At 37.3% G+C, this 18,453-nt stretch overlaps 1 long non-coding RNA gene across 1 annotated transcript; it reads right to left on the bottom strand.

Moving 5' to 3' along the window:
- Positions 1–4,348: 4,348 nt before the first annotated feature.
- LOC122143515 lies at positions 4,349–7,873 on the bottom strand. Its single transcript, XR_006159208.1, has 4 exons — positions 7,703–7,873; positions 5,962–6,287; positions 4,864–5,196; positions 4,349–4,628 (listed from the first exon to the last, which is right to left on the bottom strand). It is a non-coding gene; the product is annotated as an uncharacterized LOC122143515 (long non-coding RNA).
- Between the last annotated feature and the right edge of the window lie 10,580 nt (positions 7,874–18,453).

Raw genomic sequence — 18,453 nt, 5'->3', positions numbered from 1 at the left:
TTATTCACTCACTCATAACAACAAACAACACTGAACTACACCTAAACCATTGAGATATTCAACACAGCGGACAATAATTAATGACAATATGCATCTATTAAAGCAGCGCATAAGATAAATAAAAAATTATCTGCTTTAAAAAATGTGTCCATTACACATTTTATAAACATAAAATGTGTAATGGACAAAAGTTCATATCTGTCAAGAATTTGAATCTGCTCAAAGTGCCCCAAAGTGTTGGACGAATTTAAACATGATGATGTTTGTCAACAACTAAGTTTTTGCAACTTTTTTGAGATTGCCATATAAATATATGTATGGATAATCTCACATACTGGTAATGTGGTTTAAGTGGTACATTGTCCTAACAAATTTTCCTTCTCTTTTGCAGGTCTAAGACAGCTACAATGAAGCCACAAATGCAGTTCATAGTTCCTGTATTTCTATAATGCATTAATGAATAACAATAAAAATGTATTAATGTCAAGGTTTTGTGTTAATTCCAGCTATGTTGAGTATTCTGTGAATAATTTTGATTTTAGGTGCATATTCTTAATTCTTTGCAAAACAACCTGAACTGTTTGCTATTGAAAGGTTGGTATGTAGTTTAAATAAATAAAAATGATATTCTTGACAAAACCTGTGTATAGTTGTATTAATAATTTAAATTATTTAATTAATCAATGGCCTAATTACCAGCTATCAGGTAAACATTCAAATCAGAAATACAAAACTGCAACGGAAACCAAAACTGTGCAAATAAAAACCATTAAATATGTAATGCAAATCAAACCATTACCAAACTAGTGAAAACCATTAAATATGTGCAAATAAAGACCCATACAGTAACACAGAACCATTACAAAACTGTGATGGAAACCATTAAATATGTGCAAATAAAGACCAATACAAAAACTTGTAATGGAACCATCAGAACCATTACAAAACTGTGATGGAAACCATTATGTGCAAATCGTGACCAATACAAATTTGTAATGGAAACCTATACAAACCAATAAATCCTAATGGAATATGCCCAAAACACACTACGTAATGGAAACCATTTGGTAATGGTTTTTAATGGTTAATTGCTGATGGTTTGTAATGGTTTTGTAATGGAAACCATTAGAATTTCTGTAATGGTTTCTATTGTTTTTTTTCAGCAGGGTACTTTTCATACCAGTCCTTGGTGCTTTCTAGCAGCGTCTTCACCGGAAGAAAGGCGTGTTTTCTTTTTATTTAATATGTAAATCTGCTGGGGCTTACGCGCCACCCACAGGCAGAGTAAAGAGTTGCACTCCAGTAACCTTGTGCCGGCGTTACACAACGTCTGTAGCTGACGGTAAATTTTTAATTGAATTTCAATGTTTACTAGTCTATAAACTGTCATTTATCATGATCATCATTAATCTTGTTATAAGCAGCAAGTTAATGAATTACAACTAAAAATCCTAATATTTGTGCACCTTTAGACGAGAAATGGTTTGATTCGCAACATTGCACATGGCTTTAACATTTTTTATCTCTCCGTTTAGCATTTTTCTATAAGCAGAGTTATTAAACCTTGCTGTAATTTCTTGCTATTCATTAAAAGAAGGTACAGCGCCATCTTGCTCCGACGAAACTGACTTGAACGCACCTCACGTCGTCAGCACGACTTCCCTCCTCGTACGTACCAAATTCCCAGGAGGACTTGAACGCACCAAGACATACTTCAGAAAGTGTTAAAATTAGCTTCAGAAATGGAGAGATTTCAATCTAACTATTCCGTGTAGTTAGTTCCCGTCAGTTATTTCTCATAGCAAATGTTCCCCCCCTGATGCAAATTTCATAAACGCAAGACACTAACGGTTTGTAACCTTTACCATCCATTTTTTAATGACAATTTAGATAAACATACAGAAACTTTATTTTGCATATGTAAAATGTATAAGGAACTTTGTTTTCAGAGGTACTTTGACGTTAAGAAAGAAAAAACGTCGTACAAAAAGGCAAATAATGCAAAAATGGGAAATCAAATCTAAAAACATGCAAATCATTCATCATAAAAAAAATAATTTGGCATATAAGAGTGTAAAATATTCTAAAATAGTCCAAAATCTTCACATTTATATAGCTACAATCATTTCTCCACACCCAACAGAACAATAATTAATTGTTAGAATAACCTGTACAACAGCCCAGCGCTGAACACGCTTCATTAGTCAACTGAAGAGACACAGATGAAAGACACAGAATAACAGTTGACAAAACATGTGAAATATGAAATCTTTACTGAAACGCCTTACAGACAAAAAAGGACAGGAAACGGTTATACTTACAACGAAAAAACTATACCTCTATATAGAAATGTAAAAAATCTATATAATAAAAACAAACAAATAATGTTGTATTCAGTAAACACATTCGTGAAAAACAGATATAAACGTTTTTTTTCAGTAAAAACGTGTGAAATGAGGTTAAACACCGCCTCAAGATGCTTATTTTTAGTATAAAAAAAATAACAAATAAAAATTAAAAACTATTCAGCAGCCAGTAACAGTTTTGAAACAAAACATAACAATGTGTTGCTTCTATCTTCAGAGGAGTTATTAACCTATTTAAAGCCTGTATCATGTTTAAGTGTATATATTACTACTGTCATCGAAGATTATCAACATGATCAAAAACTGCACGAAAATATGTTGCAGACAATCTACTTGATTGCTTTGTGTCATCTGACTGAGAGTTACACTTTATAAAGATCTGTTTGTATAAAAAGTAAGTGGGGCGACGTGTTGTTTGCTGTCAACTGTGTACAGATGTTTATAAACTAAAAATAATAACTTTTATATTTAGGTATATAATAGAAACATAATCAACTTAACTTATAATAACTTAATCAACTTATGTTCACTAACTCTCCACACATTTTTATTCACAAAAATTGTATGTTTTTCAACTGTATCATAATATAATCATTCAAGCTTTTTAAGGAACAATTATTGTTTCATCTTTTCTGTTTGAAAACTGCAGAAATTGAAGCATCTAAACTATCATCTTGCAAAGACATTATTGGGAGATATAGGGGGAAGAAAACTGATATGTTCATATTTTATTTTATCTGCTATACTGGTTTTAAGGTGCCCACTATTGGCATTTACAGTACAAGCTAACACAATTTTCTTCCGTTTTAGTCGTCTAAATATCAGCATTTTGCTCTCCTGCACCAAAATGCAGGTCTCAGGTTTGGGGTATCAGAATAAAACGGGGCCGGGGGTTTGTTTTTTTTTTGTACAATAAGCTCCCATATTTTCACTATATTTTACCAAATGAGCCATATATGCCTGATGTAAGCCACATTATTTTCACAAGCAAAACTTACGGTTCAATAGTTTCTCTTAAGTTCCAATGATATATACTATGGATATATATATATATAAACTTTTTTTCCTGCCTATTATTGTACCTAGGCAGGCTGTAACAGGGTTTAAAGTTTCAGTGCCTGAGTTTCAGTCTAGATACAGGTCATAATTGTGGAGAATTTCATGGATCAATCCTTGCAGAATCTTTAACCCAAAGCTTTGCTACCTAATCACAAAAGCTTTGCTACAAATTTCAGTGAAATGTTTCATTTCTCAGTGATCCCTCTGAAAACATCAGTTTGACGTAATTTTGTAAAGTGTTAAGTAAAGTGTAAATAGTGTCCACCTCAAGATGACAAAGTGAAATCACTATTAATGACACACTAACATTGAAACCTGTGATATGTGTGGAGAAATGTTTCTGCTGATGCGCCTTCTCTAATTTCCCATCTTCTCTTAATTTTCCCTTTCAAGTAAAATAATAAATAATGTTACAGTTTGTGTCTGATCAGCAGTCCTCAGTCTCATTATGAGATGTCCCATTAGAAAGTCATCTGCATGAGAGCAATTAGTCTGTTCAACGGGGATGTGTCTCGAGCATCATCTGTCTGTAAGAAACAGATTCACAGAAGATAAAATAAGTGAACAGGATTGATATTTGAATTACACAAACACACCATACTACAAACTAGATATAAAGTTGTGCTTTTGCTTTTATGTTGTTTGTTATTTAGTTCATTGGGGAGTTTTTTTATGTGTTTTTTAAGAGACTATTTACTGTCAATGTACAAGATTTCAGATTCATTAGTTACTATAAATAACTAAAAGAACAAGTTTGTGTGTTTTATGATTATAATTTAAATTAAAATAAGAAATACAAGATCACAATATCAAGCATTATAAGGATCTATTTTGTCCAACTTAATAATAACCGAAAGTGCATGAAACCAGAAGCACTGGAACATAATAAATGTACAGTGGCAGACATCATCTTACCGGATCACTGCGCTGCCTCCCGGTGCCTGTTTGATTAATGATAAACTTGAATTAAACACTGCTGAGTTTGCTGAACAAAGACAAAATATACGTATATGTTCATACAACAATCCTCATATTTCCATCTCGTTAAATCAACTGAATATAATACTCACATTCATTATTGCCTTGCGTTTGTAGGAAAACCACAGCAAGCAACGAGCAGAAGAAGAAGAACAACAACAACAAGAACACAGCAGCAACAACAACAACAGCGGCAGCTGAAGACGATCCTGAATCTGAAGTCATCTTTTGACAGACAGAAAGGACAGACAGAAATTGACTGATTGATTTGATCAAAATCTTTGACTGATATTTACACTTTTTGTACATGGATCATTAGTGTTTCTTGATTTTAACTGATAAATAAACCTGGCATTGTTTTTTAAAGATCAATCCACTTTCTCATTTAGTGGACCAAAAAATATTGAACTGTATTCTAAAATAAAAGGAAACATGCACTGAATGACAAGATGATACTCACCAGAGACAGTAACAGTGAAGCTCCTCATGATGCTGAATCTGCTGCTGCTGATCTTCAGTGTATATTCTCCAGAGTCCTGTGTTTGTGATGTTCATGATGATCAGAGATCCAGTCTGATGATCCAGCTTCAGTCTGTCTCTGAATCTCTCTTTACACTGAACATCTGAACAGATCTCACTCTGATCTCCAGTGATTTCAGCGATGAGAATGTCATTAAAATACAATCTCATCACATCATTTGGGTTTTTTAATTACACGAGTGTCTAAAGTAACAGATTCTCCCCTCCTTCACTGACTTTCTCTTCATGTTATCTCGTTCAGCAGCAGAAACACCTGAAACACAAACCAACAGCTGCTGGAGGATCGAAACAAACAAACAAAAGAACAAAGAATGAAAGAAAGAAAGAGATGGGGGAAAAAACTACACAACATTGTGGTTACATTTTCCATGAATTTCAGTCTGAAAATCCTTTATCTATTTTTGCTCATCACAGACTTATTTTACATCAAATCCTCAATTAAACGGATCGTAACAGAAGATAAGGGTCTCATGAGAAACTGTCCTCTCCACCAGAACACAACTGCAGCTCATAAACTAAAAAAAAAAGCTCACTATAATTTTGTTTTGATGATAGATGCACTTGCATTGCTTTAACATTTCTATTAACAACAATCTTTTAGCGATGAAGATCAGTCACCAATCACAGAAATGACTGCTAAGAGCATGAATGAAGTCAATCAGAGGTATTAAAATGAGCAACTGTCACTACTCTAAAGAGTTTTATTCACAAAGCCCTTTATGACAGTGATAGCTGAAAGAAAATTCTACCTTCATTGGAATAAAAGAGAAATAAAGTTGAGCAGAAAGAGTTCTCAGCTTTGCGTTTGTGGCAGTTGTTTATTTATTTTTTGGTTATGTTTTTTACACTGAATGCAACAGTCAAACTTGGCAAAGGCTTTTATTTATATCTGTTAGACAGCATCTATCACCATTTACACTAAAATATTTTAGTACTGCAGTTTAAACTTGATACAAAAACACACTAAAGAGATGTGATTTAAACAGATAACTTGGCATTAATGTTTTAAACAACTCACCTTGTACAGTAACACTAAAGATATTGTCAGTGTTGCGGGCTGGTGTTCTTCAGTTTATATTCTCCAGAGTCTGTGGTGTTGATGTCTCTGATGGTCAGAGATCCAGTCTGATGATCCAGCTTCAGTCTGTCTCTGAATCTCTCAGTGCCATTCTTTACACTGAACATCTGTACAGATCAAACTGAGATCTCCAGTGATTATAGCGATGCGACTGTTTCCAAAATACCATACAATTCTGTCTCTTTGGTTCAATTCAACATCAGTGTGTAAAGTCACTGTATCTCCCTCCATCACTGACACTCTGTCTGCATCAACAGCAGAAGCACCTGAAGAAGAAACAAAACAGTTCATTACAAATCATTTCTGGAAACAGTGGGACAAAAATATGCAACATGAAAAATAATGTGAATCTCTGTAATCAAACTGTGATGCATGCATGGATTTTGCAGCCGATAAAAACTTGCTCAACTGTCCTCCAGGTTTAAGATATGTCTTTGCATGTATATTAGATACGTTCATGTTAACAGCAGGCCTATGGCTAATTTTAGAGCTATCCGAAATAATATTTCTGCTTAAATTCATGTTGGATGTCAAAAATATTTCAATTATATAGAATTAATTTCATGGTTCTGACGTCAATAAGGAGATCATAAAAAGGACATTTCTATTATGCCTGACATTATTTTGGGCCTGTAACAAGACGAGTGTTGCTACTGTTCATCATTTAAAAATAGCGGAACTGATTAAAATAATATGTCCCTCAAGTTCCTCTATTCTTCCTCGTAAAAATATTAACGTAAACGGTGATCTGTGATGACGACGCCATGAACTGTGATAGTGACAAGAACTACAAAATAATGGGTTTAACCCACTGATCTATAATACTATGTTGGATCGGTTACCTGTGTCATCAGTGCGCGAATGCACACCCCACCTAAACGGTTTAAATATATACGCTATCCTGCCCCAAAAGACCGTACACACTGCAGATAGACATCTGAAGTAAACATTAATTTACATACACATAACATAAAAAACTAGTCCCGTTTGACTGATTTGCTTCAAATCGGGTGATTTTAGGTCAGCGGTTTGAATGTGACTCAATGGTGCTCTCTGCCGGTAGGGATTAGTAAGATGGCGGATCGAACACTTCCGGTGGCTTCACTGCCTGCTGGCAGTTTAGAACGCAATGATCTCTGTTCTTCAGTGACTGTACACGACAGATGGATCGCTTTATTTCGTTTTTCCTTTTTTATTTAAAATATTCACAAACTTGCATACCATGTCATGGTAACAATCGTTTAAAAACCTTTCTAAATGATCTTGATCGTGATCTTTAATGCGGGATGGGCGCAGCCATGTTTGTTCGCGCTGCGTAGTAGGGCCACGTATAAATACATGAATGTAACTTCTAACGTTGTTTCCACTTATTTTCTCGTAGCATTACTTTGGAACGTGACTTGATTTGAATGAAGTGTAAACGTTAAAAGATTCTGCTTGTGAATATATTTCGCAAGCAGACAATACCGTTTATATTTCATAATTTTTTTAAGTAATGCTAATGAACGCAAGTCTCAAGGTACAAAGTATTACATTTATATACAATTTTTTATTACAGAATAAAGTTAATATTTCAAATCTACTTGTATAATCAAATAAAATACCAGCTAGTGCAAATACCAGTGGTTTAACTGGCGAATTTAAAAGAGACAAATAAATAAAATAATAAATAAAATCTTACCACACACGAAAAACAGGCATACACCTCCTAACGTTAGGAAAAAGTAAATATATTCATCACTTTTCCGTTGAAAAGAAGGCAGATTTTACAAAAATCAAAAGGTCGGAGCGAAAAGTGAAAGTAACAGCTAGGGCCATAGATCTGTTGGGCGTAAAAAACAACACTTTCCCAATTCAAAAGCGCTGCGTCGAAGCCTTTCGTTCGTGTTTTGCCAATTTGGTCTTCGATATTACTGAGACTGTTTTGGAGGACTATATGTGTGACTTACGAACCGAGGCGTCGACTCGGAGCTACCGCAGACAAGCGAGACACCGAGGTCGAGGCGCGGCTGTGTCAGATTGAGCAGCGTCGAGCGCAGTTGCTCTCCACTGACTGCGCTCTTCAAAAGCATGATGGGAACGAATGACTGACGACACAGCTTCAATGCTCATATGCTGAGAATGTCAACTGATACATTTTGCCATCTTTGTTCTAGAATTATTCTAAGAATTAGATTACCCATTTATTTATTTATATTTACATGCGAACTAAACAAAAACAAAACACGCCTAGTGAAGTTAAGAATTAGGACATGCGTTTATTTAATTTTCCTCTTAATTAGAATTCTTCTTGTAGTTTTCACTTTATTCTATTGTATGTTTGTGTGTGAATTAATAAATCAATCCATTAAAAATATACATGCACACATACATATCTAAATGGACTGTTTAGCCATTATGCCTCATCTTAGTGTGGTTTTCATCTGAGAAGTGTCAGGGTCTGGCTTTAAAACAAGGGAAGAAATTCTGAAGAATGTTTGCTACAAAAACAGCTTTGACTTGCATATGGAAAAAATACCATGGACGTGAAATGGTGGCAGAAACCTGCTTGTTTGCAAACCTTCATTCTTCTAAAATTCCCTCCTTTGTGTTCAGCAGAACAAAGAAACTGATGCACATGATGACAAAACAGTGGTATTTCGATTACATCCACTGCGTCTGCGATAGATGGTGCCTCGTGTTTTAGAGTAGTCAATGCAATTAAGAAATAAATCAATTAAATGTGTGTATGTGTGTGTGTGTGTGTGTGTGGTGTGTGTGAAAAAAATTAAATGTAACCCCTTTGTAATTGTTAACATTTTCACAAGTAACTGTAACAGACTGCACTTACATTTATTTTGTAATTAAATTACGTAATTTGGTCAAATGTAACTAGTTACTCCTAACACTGGTGTTAGGGAACAGAATATATGGGGAGTACAAACACTGATCTATATTTGCCACCCCTCATTTCTGCTCTTGCCCCCTCTTTACCACCCCAAATATAAAATCATGGACACGCCCCACTGCATTATCTACAAGTAAATTGATCCATCTAGTACAGCAGGGGTCGGCAAGTAAGTTGGCCAAAGCGGGCCAAAATAATTTTTTCGCCACTAGATGGCGGGCCAAAAGACTCGGTATATTTAAAACACGGGTAACCAGAGCCCGTCTACGGAGAGCCTTCCCTCTCCTATTAAGTCCTATTGTACCGAATTTTGGTTTGCAGTTCCACCAGAGTTCCACTGGGGGCGATCGCCATGAGTGCAAAATGAATGGGAGTCTATGGGGCTAGACGGCTAAATTTGTCCCTTTCACTGATTGCCGTTGAGAAATCTCAGATCTGATTGTAGGTTTTGCAAGTTCAACATGGGTTATAGGTCAAAAGTTGAATGAACGAGTACTTATGTCCTTTCGATTTCTTACAGGTTGAAAGTTGTTGTTGCCCATAACACGCTAGCATTCTGCTAATGGACGCTGATTGTATGACGTCATTGACATTTTAAAATAATTTTTAAAGCAAATAAGTGACTCTAAAAAATCTAACACCCAGCAATGTGTAATTTCTTTGGATCTCCTTTCTCTCGAATACAACATTCAAACTACTAGACAAAAAATTATATCCTGAGAAAAGTGGGATTTTGAGGGGCATACCGCCATTGACCTCCATTCATTCTGCACTCGTCCTGTGAGCGCCCCTCATATGGAATCAGAGTGGAACTGCAACCAGTTCAGTAGCCGGAAGTGCAGTGAGAGTGAAATCTTCTCGCCAAATTAGACATTCTCTGGGGTAACTAAACCCCTGGTCAGAGCCTGAGGCGGTGGGCGTGAACCTGAGACCCACAGTAATGGATTGATTGACAGCTGCTGTCAGAGTTGCTAAAATGGAGAGTGACTGTAGTGACGCAATAGCTTTGCAACAGAGCCGTTCATCATAGACTGTATGACGCCTCATTTGAAGTAGAGGACTTTTCTCCCCCACCTTCACCTTCACCTGAAGTGGAGGATGTCGAGGTGTCTGTGGACACAGGGCCTGAGCCATATCAATTCGAGCAGCTGGCTCCAAACTGCGGTCTTAGCTCCCGCGATAGCTAAGCACCCATCCCGGTTTTCCAGGGATTGTTCTCTTTTTGAGCGACAGTCCCGAAAATTTATATTCTTTCCCGGACACGAATTGTCACGTTTTTTTTGTGAAAATGTACTTCTAAAGTAGAATTTCTTGGTTTCAAATTAAACTGTTTCCTTCTACTGTTACTGTGTTTTCTTCATGGTTGTGTACATCTAATCCTGTGTCCGTGAACGGGTAAAAAAACGTGTAAAACAGTGGATTGGCCAATGCCAGGCATTTACTTTTTGATTGGAAGCTCAATTTATCGCCCTAGCAACTGCCTGTGCTGTCTGTCCGTCGCGACGCATCCAGACACACATCCAGCATGAAACAGTGTGAGTTCAGTTGCTAGCTAGCTTTTTAAAACTTTCTATTTACTCAGTTTTGTGAAATGGGGGAGAGAGAAGGACCGGAGGAGGATAACACAACAAAAATCGGGAGCCACCAGTGTCAAAGAAAAAAAACGATTTCACAACCTACAACTCAGACTGGGCTTAAAGAGAAAAACTTTTCTGAATGGTTAAGGCCCACCCAAGGAGACCCGTTCTTCAAGCTACCTGTGTTTTTGTGTCCTGCCAAAATTTCAGTTAAATATGAAGGAAAAACAGCACTGGAAAATCATGCAAAAACAAAGAAGCACCAGAGTTTTGCATTAAAGCAAAACGCAAAAAATTCAGCCATTGCAAACGTTTATGACAAAGAAAGGTTTACCAGCAGACGACAGGATAGCAGTAGCGCTGAGCTTAGCAGTGTATACCACGGACGTGCTTCATGGCCACAGCTACTTATCTACAGATTGTGGTAATAAATTAAGTCGTGAAAATCTTTCATGACTCAAGTATTGCCACGTGAAAATGTCATGTGGAAGAACAAAAAAAAAGCGAAGCTTTAGTTCAAAGCGATCCTAGCACCTTACAGCCAGGCGCGTTTAGCTACAGAACTGAAACATACCCCATATTTTTTCTGTCTGCTCTGCCTGATGCATCAAACTTCGGGGAGCTAGCCAAACTATATCCATACACAGTCCAATATTTCCATGAAGACGAGGGTTGTTAAATATGGGCTATTGGAATTTTTTTCACGAAGACCCCCATGAAACCAGCCTTGAGCTTATCTACGAACAAATTTTTGGATATCACAGAAAACAAATGGCTTGTGTGCCAGCCAGATCAGTGCATATGGTGCTGACAATGCATCTGTAAATTTTGGCAAGCATAATTCTGTTTATCAAAACTGAAAGAAGCCAGTCCACACATCGCGTAAAGGGCAACTGCAAATGCCACTTGATCCACAACACCCTAAAAAACGCTTGAACAGAATTCTCAGTGCTGCAGGTTATGATGTTGAATCAATTGTCCTAAAAATCTACAGTGAATTCTCATGCTCAGCACAAAAAGTAGAATCTCTGAAAAGAGTTTTGCGAGTTTACTTCAGTACAGTTACAAAGAGATACTGAGAGGTATTGTTCCAACCCGTTGGTTATCTCTATTGCCTGCAATTCAGCGGATCCTGGAGTGTTGGCCTGCCCTCAAGTCTTATTTTTTCGTCACTGGGAAAGAAGGATTGTCCTGACATTATCTGGAAGGTTGTATGCAGAAGTGGTGCCGATGCTGCTAACAGCAATGATGCTGAGGATGATGTGACAGTGTCTGGATGTTTCCTGTTGCTCATGCACAATGTAATGCAGGAATTTGACAGCGCAATTGGAAGTTGGAAAAATGAGAGTGCTTACTATACTACTGGATGTTCACGGAGGTAATTAGCCGATTAAGTAGCCAGCTAATCTTCACGTCGTGCAGACAGATTTTATGGTAGTAAAACAAAGCAAGCATTCCGAAAGCTAAGTGCAAGAGAGACCAAATGGACCCGTTTGCAACACTGGCTCGACAGCTTCTTTGAAAAGGCTGTTCACACCTGGAGGCTAACTTTGATTTTGATGATCCAGTGCTATGTCTAACGCTAGCTGTCTGGGACTGAGTGGTCCAATGGAATGGGATGCTCTCGAAGAGCGACTGGTCGACAAATTAGCTTTGAAGCATTGACGAAGACAAACTGTATCAGGACTACACTGTACGAACGATGTATTTGAAAGCATCCCAGAAGCAGCTGGCACCAGACAAGAAAGGGGCTTTTTTTTCAAGAAGGAGAAAGCAGCCACTGAATTGCTCAAAGTGGTATCATTTGTTTTTCTCTGTCCCTGTCAGCAACGCCTATGCTGAGCGTGTATTTAGCCACATGGAGGATGTCTGGTCAGACAAAAGGAACAGGATGTCAGTGGGGTTGGTCAAAGACGAACTTCAAGTTAGATTAAACTTTAAATTATCATGCTTGGAGTTTAAAGCATTCATTGAGGGACAGCCAGGACTTCTGCAGGCAGCAAAAAGGGATGAGAAATATACACATGGAAAAAGAGGTGAGAAATGTCAGTCTTAGGTTGCCCAAATTAACTAAGTTAACAAAAACAAAACAAAGTTGTTTATAATCTATTATAATACATGTAATCATGTTTTAATTGCTAAAGAGTATAGCCTATCTTTCTACAAATGATTGGAATTTTATAATAGATTATAATTGTACAGTATATGTTTACACAATGTTTAATGTTTAATATTTAATGTAGAAAGAGTCCAGAGTGAGTGCATCTACTTCAGGGAGAGCATCTACGTCAGGGAGTGCATCTATGTCAGGAAAGAGCATCTACGTCAGGAGAGCATCTACATCAGGACAAATATATAGGTAAGAGAGGCAATAGGGAGTCCTACAACTGTTAACATAGTATATTTGCAAATATTTGTTGACCCCCCCCAAAAAACAAAAACAAATTTGATCTGAGTGTCCCGGTTTTCACAAATCAAAGGTGGCAACCTACTCCACGCATCGCAAGTCGGCATCCGACGATGCTAGCGAAGCAGCCGCAGCAAAGAGAGAATGGGGCCAGTCTCTGAGTGGTAAAATATTAGCATTATGGCTAAATTAGGCCTAAAGTTCACTCACGCCAAATGCTAACTATCAACATTTTAAACCCATGCATTTAGGTTAATTTTGGGTATGATTTAGTGTTAATAATTGCTCAGTAAGCGAAAAACAGAGATTTCAAGTCTCCCTCTACAATTACAAATGATTCTGTCTCAACAGGTGCACTCTGTGGGCACTGCAGCTCACTGTCCTGGTAGAGAATGTGTGTTGTAAAGAGATGCACCAAGGTATAGCTATGAAATGTGGACAAGACCAAGAGTGTTAAGTCCAGTTAATTAATTTAATAAGTACGCAAAACAGAGTTCATACAAATTAATAGGTACAAAATAAAGTGCATGCAATGACTGTGGAAACTTTTAACGACTGAAAGGTTAAGCTATGATGAAAGATATCTTATTCAAACTGATTTACACCTCATAAATATGATTGATCTGAATTTCAAGTGCTTCAAGCATTTTTATGCACCTTGTACGATACCTTAAAACACACACACACACACACACACACACACACACACACACAACCTCAACATACCAAATAATAAATAAATCATCCTAACAAAGTAGTAATAACATTCTCATGTTGGCGGTAGTACACAGGTTCTTGACCAGATTAGTTGGGTAACAGCACATCAGGCTTTGAGCCAGTAGCACTAAACCCCTATGTGTTACAAGCTTGGTATATATGGCACTTACGTCCAGTTATATGGTTATAAACAGGTTAGTTCCAGGAAGAAAGATCAATGTTTATATAAATAAATAGGAAAAAAATAAATGCATCTAAAAATAAATAAAACATTTTTTTTTACCCTCCCACTTCAACATACATGTGCATCCTGCCTCTCTTTCAGCGTTTATAGACACCTTGCATATCACAATGTCATTAGGTGGTGTTGGGGGTTGACCTTGGCCAACACGAATTCGGGTTGGTGGTCATCCCTTCATGCGCGCTGTGACACGGATCAGGGAAAGAAGTTTCTGAAGAAGGACCATACAAGAGGTTTCCTTCCCCCACTTCATTTTTTGAATATATTTGTATTAAATTAAAATTTAATTAAAATAGAATATACAAGAGCCATTTTTACTTGAATAACAGTACACAAAATAATAATAATAATAATCATCAAAAACTCAGCTACAAAACTCAAAATGAATATGTACCAACCTATTTCTGCCCTTCTAAAATTTGATATCAGTAGCACTTACACACACAGACCAACAAAAAAGAGAGACGAAAAAAAAGTGAAAACCATTTTTGTTCAATATTGTAGATGATAGACATGTCCAAGCTGGCAGATTGGGGATAACATCCATTACAAGCTTGAAAAAGTAGTTGCTACCTTGTGTTTGATGGAAGCTTTCTGAACTTGTTGAAAGGTAGCTACAGTGTTGAAATAGTAAGAGCGGTGTTTTAAACAGGCCTGGATTCCATAAGGCAGGGATGCACTGAACCGATAATCAGTTCCACGAGTACGATGATGGACCTCACAGCCCTCATGTGTTTTTTAAAAACCTTGACCTGTGTCTGCTCACTGCCTCCTCCTTATGGGGCCGAATTCAGCGGAGCACACAGTTTGATCTGGTACAGGCATTTGTCCGAGAAGTCCAGGTATGGTTGCGGGTCTTTACCACCGTGATGGTGGAACAGCAGGCTCCATTAATTTGGCAATGTAGCCTTCAAAAGAGAGTTATTATAATATATCATATATAATTTTTTCTGAGATAAATCTCAGACCAAGTGTAAGTTTAGCTGTGGTTAGGATTACTATTCAGGGCTCTCTCACTTGATAGATTCGACATGCTTAAATTTAGGAAAAAGCGAATGGAGTATCTCATGAATCACGATCTGCAGTGGAGGCTCTGATCTGCATGCATTTTCATTGTAATGCATCGCATCAAGCTGTAGTCTGAAAGGAATACAAGTTGAAAACACTGTACGTGTTTTTTTAGCAAGCAGCACTAAATCGTGTAATCCATTATCTTGCTTGTTTACATCCACAGCATTCCTTTGAAGGAGAACACCAAATTTTGGAGTGAGAACTTCCAGAATGAGGCTGTGGAAACACTTTCGATTCCAGAGGTGTGTGGTATTCTGGACTAATTTTGTGTGCATGTCTTCCCAAGAATATGATGGTGACAACAAACATTGCTGGGAATTCTTTACATGCTGCTGTGCCTAAACAAGAAGATTTAAAAGTTGTTAATACAACAGTTGATGACAGTGTGGCCAGAATGCTTTTTTACTTTCTATCCGCGTTAACACGGCACATTTCTCAATTACTGTTTTTATATAATTGGCAGTACAGTTTGACTTGTATTAAATCTAGAGTAATGACTGAGGACTACAAACTAAAATACATTAGCATTACAGCTTATACTGTACCTTACTTGGTTTGAGCCAGTGTCTTGTATCTGATCACCAACCAGAGGCTCGTGGAGACAAGAAGAGGAACACCAGAGGGTGTTTTTCGTGGCTGTGGATGTTCGGAATGTGGTTTGCTACAGAGGCTCCACTAGGGCCACTACCTCCCTCTCAAATTGTTGATGTGGTCGCAGACCAATAAAAGTGATTGACCACACTCTTTCTCCACAGCACCCACATCCACCATGGCCTTACCTATTCCTAAGGGCATCCATTTTTTTTTTTACCACAGCTCTGAACACAAAGAATAATAAAAACAGTTACTGTAATCAGGTTATGACAAGGTGCTGGATAGACTAGTCAGTATAGGGCTGGCACATTATATCAAATATCGCACATGTAGCTTCCGTGAATGAAATGAATATCAGAATGGGGTTGCCAATAACTGGGGTCATGAATAAAAGACAGCAGAGAATCCCACGCCTCTCCTCTTGGCGGCTGAATAACGTGTTGTGGCTTTAGCAAAAATCAGAATATATTTTGCAGTGACGAATAAGCAGTGTTTTATTTTTACATTTGATTATTCAGTTTCTGTTGTTGGAAATAAACCCTATCAGTCATGATCACCCTGAACCCCTAAAACCTGGGTTTGGTTTACACTGATGTTAAACATAACACTCTATGTTTCCACGTCAAAACACTGCTGTCACTTTCCGAACGTATAGGAGTTTTCCTGCCAAAACCGTACTGTCGTTCTAACCACCATGGTACCGCCGCTTATTATTCATTTTTATAATCACGTCGAACCTCTTACAGCTTTTGATTCTCGTTCAGCCATCCCAACACTCTTAACGCAACCCTGGCATCCGTTCTATTCCCCTCGCACCGCCCATGGAACCCTTTTCACCTCTTCAAATGAGGTATATCTGTACCTCTTGCCCTACCCAACTTGTTTTCGTTTCAATACCGTGCTGTCCCCTAGCCTCTAACTTACCAGTATTAGGATTCGTCATCTTATGTGTGCTACCAAAAATAAGTTTGTGATATATAAACCTTTTTGGGGCATCTTAAAAAGTTCACTTTGTGCAATCTTCCCGTATAATTGTTTAGCACTTTAACTGAAATTTTCTGTTCGAAATACTGGTTCTGTTTTCGTTCTATTCAAAATGCTAACCTTTTCCCATATGCCAAAGGTCGAAAAAGTGACTAATGTCCTTTTTTTGCTCCCTCACTAAACTTCTGTACCCCTGTGACGGTCAGTCACCAAAGACTGGACCACAACACCTCTTTCCTCAAGAAGAGACAGGCTTCTTTCAAATCCCTCCTTCTCCATTCGTTGGCTGTTTCCAATTTCATTGCTCTGCAAACACAAACAAATACTTAGATCACTGCACAGTATATAGTAATTCACATAAAAAAATGTTTTTAATGTGTAGTTGTTTACCTGGACTAGTTGGATGTCTATGACCCTATTGGCTTTGAGATCCATCATGGTGTAGCTGCCATATTTTGCTGAATGTCCTACAATTGTGTTATTTGCACAAAGCCAACGTCAACAAAGCCTGACAGCAGTTTCATATATATATATATATAATATATATATATATATATATATAATATATATATATATTATATATATATATATATATATATATAACAGCACAGTGCTGTTTGACACGGAGAAGTGTCCCAATGATTGTTTGTGAAACAACCACACTCCGGGTGCAGACAGGGCATCTTCTAAAAAGCTCCAGCAGTTTATCTTCATAAACAATATACTTAGTCACTTTGTGGTGTAATACTTCATTGGAGACTCTGTAAAAGAAAAAGTTTAAAACAAATTTTAATAAAAGCATAAATAATCATATGGTTATGTAATGTGTATGTATCAGAAATAAATTAATGACAATCAATCAAAAGTATTTAAAAACAAGAAATAGCTAAATTAGAACATTCAAATATAGCCTAACTGGGACTGAAGGCATAACCTTGTACAGTTCATGGAGCTTCCCTCGTCTTGATGGTAGCCTGGCAGTATCAGTGGACACTCTTCACATACCTTTCACTCTTGCAATTGTGGAATGTTGCCCGGGACACTCTGTGAAAGACCATTGGTGGTATTTTAATGGCGCGTTAGAGCACTCTAAGACTGGGTAGCTGCTAGAACATGAAAACTAATATAGATTTGTTGTATCAATAAACAGCGAAAGTACCAAAACAAATTATATAATCTGTGTATGATGAAACATTCAAAAAGCTCCCACAAGTGTTTGACTTTACAACTGCTTTCTCTCATGGGCTTCATGTTAGCCTGCACTCCTGCATACATGGAGCTGACTGGTTCAGTCTGGCCTTAATTTTCTCTGGTCATAGTAATTAAAAAAAAAAAAAAAAAAGTATTATTGTTTACAGTACAGTCTTAATATTCAGGATCATTTTAGAATTTTTGGGGTTGCTTCATTTAATGGACGTTGTCACTTTAGAGGCATTCTGAGATAATTTTCTCAGAATTATTGCGATTATGTTATTATTATTCATCACACGGTCGCAAGATGACGTAAATTACATGAATCTGATGAGTTTTATCGAGTTGATGTCAATAGCGCGCGCTCTCTGTAGGGATATTCATATTTTGCCGCTATGTGAAAAAAATCCAGCAAAATGCGCCGGCACGTTTTTTGACCCCAGAGGCTTAACTTTAGACAAATCATAAATGTGTAATATAATTTATTATATATATATATATATATAATATATATATATATATATATATATAATATATATAAATATATGATCACTCACCTCAAGACGCCGCTGCGGTGGCGTAAGGCACTGCGTCGCTTTTCAGCGCGAGCTGTGTGGAGAAGCCCATTTCCCACCTCCAATGCGTTGGAGAAGCAATCCCGCGTAAAATGCAGTTTGCACACTCCAGCTCTAGGCGGGAACTCGCGGTCTTCCAGACCAAGTGCATGCAACCACTGGCGCCTAATTTTCAAGTCTGCTGGAAA

This window comes from Cyprinus carpio, unplaced genomic scaffold, assembly GCF_018340385.1.
Source record: "Cyprinus carpio isolate SPL01 unplaced genomic scaffold, ASM1834038v1 S000006003, whole genome shotgun sequence".
NCBI lineage: Eukaryota > Metazoa > Chordata > Actinopteri > Cypriniformes > Cyprinidae > Cyprinus > Cyprinus carpio.
Note: the sequence above shows the minus strand (reverse complement) of the source record. Positions and strands in the feature narration are given on the sequence as shown.